This window comes from Coenobita brevimanus, chromosome 27 (assembly GCF_032717465.1).
Source record: "Coenobita brevimanus isolate Jiangsu-jjx chromosome 27, ASM3271746v2, whole genome shotgun sequence".
Lineage (NCBI taxonomy): Eukaryota > Metazoa > Arthropoda > Malacostraca > Decapoda > Coenobitidae > Coenobita > Coenobita brevimanus.
Window position 1 is genome coordinate 24,040,260 of NC_136980.1, and position 4,782 is coordinate 24,045,041.

The 4,782-nt window shown below is 40.3% G+C and overlaps 1 pseudogene; it reads left to right on the forward strand.

The window, feature by feature from the left end:
• The first annotated feature begins 1,364 nt into the window (after positions 1-1,364).
• LOC145394508 (uncharacterized) lies at positions 1,365-3,924 on the forward strand (annotated as a pseudogene).
• The last annotated feature ends 858 nt before the right edge of the window (positions 3,925-4,782 follow it).

The following is a 4,782-nucleotide window of genomic DNA, read 5'->3' on the forward strand; positions in this document are numbered from 1 at the left end:
GGGACGTTCCTCGTGATCTACGGTCGAGTCTATCTCTCGGAAATAAATTAATAAATCTTCTGTGGCAAAGTCAGTGGACCAGACTAAATATTCCAACTTGTAAGCCGTACCTGGGCGACTGGGACACTGCCAACCGTCCCAGTCGCCTAGAAGAAAAAGTGTTGGCACGATTACGGCTTAATGCCACCATTTTCACCCACATAAAACCATATATGGAAAGACGCTTCCCACCGCACTGTGACATCTGTAATGCGGTGTTATCTATTAGTCATATCATCCTGCGCTGTCGGCGATTTATTCGTGAACGTGCTTCACTTATAAATTACTGCGGCGCAGTAGACGTCCCCTTCACCCTTTCCACCATCCTGGGTGATGTGGACATTGTTATGACTGATAAATTGATGGCTTTCTTGAGAGAGACCGGACTGATCAGAGTGATGTGACTTTTTTACTGCGTGGTTAAGGTTTTTATGAACAGTAAATATGTATATATTGTAATATTAATTAGGGTTGACAGTTGACATATTTTAAATAGTTCCTCCTCCCACCGATCTATTTCTAATATAGATGTCCCCTACATTACGCCAAGTTCCCCGCCTGACAGTCACCAGCTGATGAGTGCAAGTGTGCAATATAGGAAGGTATTGGGCACTTGCAGTCGATGGTGGTCTGCTGGGGGGGGGGTCTTCACTTTTTGTACAAATTATGTAAATACATTATATTATCTTGCTTAAGTTATTCTAATTAGGGACGACAGCTGACGTATATGGAAATGTTCCTGACTCGTCTGGTTCCCTTTCATATATTGATGTCCCCTATATTAGGTTGTGCCTCGACTGACAGTCACCAGGTGATGAGTGCAGGTATGTCATGTAGAAAGGCATTACATATCTGCAGTCGATGGTGTTCTGTTAGTCGAGGTATTTTTACCATTAGTGTAGGTCTAGCTATTTGTCTCTGTAGGATTTAGTATAGGTTAGCGATTTGTCTGTTAGGTGATTAGTTTTAGGGTCTTTAGATTAGTTTTTCTTTATAATATAAGGTATAAAAAATACAAAACCAAGAAAAAATTAAAAAAAATAAAAATACAAAAAAAATAAATGATTAAATTTATTATATATATATGTACCTTTGCATGAAAGTGTGTCTGTATGTATGCATGGAAGTGTGTGTGTGTGTGTGTGTGTGTGTGCGTGTGTGTATATATATATGTATATATGCTTAAATGTATATACATATATATATATATATACATGGCCTTAATAACCAGGGGCTTCGGCCCCAATGGTTGATAGGCCGGAAAAAAAAAAAAAAAAACACGACTGCTGGCTGTCAGTTCTTAAGGTCTCACCCTCTACATCAACATGACCAGCCCTACAGCCATCAAAGAGACAAGAAGCTGTAATTGGGGTAGGAAAGAAACCCTGTTATTAATAGACCTGTACCGACAGAATCCTTGCTTGTGGAATGTGAAAGCTGAAGTGTATAGAGACAGAAATAAACGTGTGGCGGCAATTAACGTAATAACCGATGGGGTGAAAAAGAGTGGATTTTCTGTAAACACAACAGAAGTAAAGAAAAAAATAGAAGCTCTTCGTAATCAGTATAGGCGAGAGCTCCGGAAATTGGAGAAATCTAAAAAGTCTGGGGTTGGCACTGAGGATATTTATATCCCAACATTTATGGTGTTTCCATGAACTCAGTTTCCTCACCAATGGTGACAAAATACGCCAGTCAGTGTCAAATATGGATTCCCACGTTCCGGACGATATCGTCGAGGAACATTCTGATTCTGAGGTACGTATGCAATCTCTGTCTCTCTCTCTCTTTCTCTCTCTCTCTCTTTCTCTCTCTCTCTCTCTCTCTCTCTCTCTCTCTCTCTCTCTCTCTCTCTCTCTCTCTCTCTCAACATGGAGAGTTCTGACAGAATTATTTTTATTATTATTATTATTATTATTAATTAGTAGTAGTAGTTAGTAGTAGCTTCCTTCAAGAGATGATCACTGTGTGTGTGTGTGTGTGCTATTCAAACACCTCACATAGAATTTTATGTAGTAATGGAGTATATTACCTTCTGTGAAACCAGGGATATGGCCTTATCTCGATAAAAATCGAGATAAGTGTAGCGTGACACACCGGTTACGAAGCTACGGCCTACAGGGATTACAATGCATGTACAGTCCCCGTCATTAATTCTGATCCAGTCTAAGTAATTTTGGATATGAAGGTATTGTACCATAAAAAGTTGTTCCCAAGAAAAATAATATTTATTTTTATCCAATAACTATGTATTAAAATACATACTTACAGTATATATACTGTTAACCAGTTAATTCATGCCATGTTATACTCATACATACGTTAATAACAACATTACCGGGCTTTCCCTATTTTATTGTATGTCCCAAGTCAGTTATAGCGTCAGTCTGCTGCCAGGATACAGCACCCTCTACATTAAAATACTGCATGTACTGGTCCCGCACGGTTATGCCGTCGATCGTGGAATTCTGCTGTCCACTCTCTAGACGTAGTAGCTGGGGATGAACTGTGCAAGCGCCTGGGGTACTGTTTTCATTTAAAACACCCTGAGAACACAGATGATGAGTAATAGGGTCTGTCTGAAGGTAATTATGGAGTGCTGTGCAGGCTAAAACAATCTGTTCTACCTTTTTTGGTTCCAGATGTATAGGTTTCTTAAATACCTGAAACCTGTTTGCAAGTATTCCAAACGCGTTTTCAACAGTTCGTCGAGCCTTTGACAGTCGGTAGGAGAATATGCGTTGTCCTAGGTCTTGGTTTCGATAGGGGAAAGGTTTTATGTTATGACGCTTTAATGGAAATGCATCATCTGCTACAAACACATATGGCAATCTCCTAGAACTACCGGGAAGTACCTCATCATTTGGCAAACCCGCGGTTCCATTCTGAACATGCTGACAGAGCGAAGTATTGTCCCACACCTCACCGTCTGCTACTCTTCCGTTGGTCCCTACGTCCACATATATGAACTTTGCATTGGCATCGGAAACGGCCAATAATATGATGATGTGGGATCCTTTATAGTTGAAGTAGTAGGAACCACTAGCAGGTGGAGGGCTGATCAGAATGTGTTTCCCGTCTATGGCTCCAATACAGTTTGGAAAGTTCCATTTCTTTGAAAACCCTTCTGCTATACCCCTCCATTCCTCTGGGGTTTTGGGCGTCTGTAAATAAATAAGACCGCTGTTAGTAGACATGCACTAACCTTCGTAGAGGTAACAGCTATTTGTTCCCATTATAACCTATATAATTCAAAAGTCCATCACTCCCACGCCCTTTGGCTCTCTCTCTCTCTCTCTCTCTCTCTCTCTGTCCTACTCCTTATTTAGTGATTGGTAACGTTTTATCTTAAACATCCTGTAATACGAAAAAGGTGGGATGGCGGCGACCTCCAACTACCCGTACATCTGCACCAATATTTTTATTCTTCATCTGTGTCCATTATTTACATGATTTTGTCCCAGCATTAACAGAACCATATTCAATTGCTGGTTTACAGATTTTCGATGATCCTTTATTACGACGACCTGACGATACTCCATCAGCCCCTATAACAACTCCGTCTGATGCTCCCGTGGCAGGTAGTTCTCGTGCCAGTGTACGATCTCCAGAGGCTGGACCACCTTTGACCACCAAAAGAGAAGAGCACCCAAAAGGCCTTGTGTGAGTACCGCGAGACATGACGTCCTTCAAGAGGCCCTCCACCAACTAAGGACATTATCTGGAGCTGAGGATGATAATGCAAGTGATTTTGGTAATGTTCTTGCCAACGATCTCCGGCAAATGAATGATGAAAATAGAATCCACGCGCAGAAGTTGATATCTGACCTTCTCTGTCTAGGGAAATTAGGCAGGCTTTCCTCAGCAACTAAGATTGTTGAATAATGATTAACTATGGATAAGCTATTTAGGATATTATGCATACCCTAGTGGATTTTGTATAAAGGGATAAGGAAATTGGTTTGGGCACTTTGTTCCATATGTGTATGTTAGTTATTAAGATAGTCCATGTACATTACTGTTTGACATAATTGAAATAAAGTTGGCACAATACATCAGTTATGTTCTCCATTCCACATAATAAAGATGTTATAATCTATTTAACACAGTGGCATGATATTGCACAGTAGGTAAACAATATAGCTTTCATAAGGGGTACATGGGTGTCGAAATGAGCGAGACATCCTGCCTACTGGTCTACTGGCAGAGCCCGAGTTGCCGTATTGGGACTGACATACGGTATCTGTATCTATACGTCTGTGTCTGGCGACATCTCTCTCTCTCTCTCTCTCTCTCTTTATATATATATATATATATATATATATATATATAAATAGTGAATGATCAAATTGAAAATATGTCCGAAGCCTCATCACATGATTCGATAAAGAGAACTGATACCACCACTATATAAATCACCATACAGTATTATCTTTCAGACAAAACAAGTTTACCTGCAAGTATTGATCCTTGAGTATATCATAGATGGCTTGGCATGTCTCGGGTATAATGGCAGACAAACTCTGTTTTGATATTCTTGTTCTATATTGGAGTGATGTGTAGGAGCTTCCGCTTGAGAGAAAAAGGAGTGTCGCCTCTACACGCGCTTCTGGAGAAATACTGTCCCTCATCAGTGTGTCCTGCTTGGCTATAAATGGTTTTAATTTCTCTACAAGATCGTAAAATGAGTTTGGGTCCATTCGCATGTAGTTTGTGAAGTCTGATTCGTACCCTTCTTGTAGT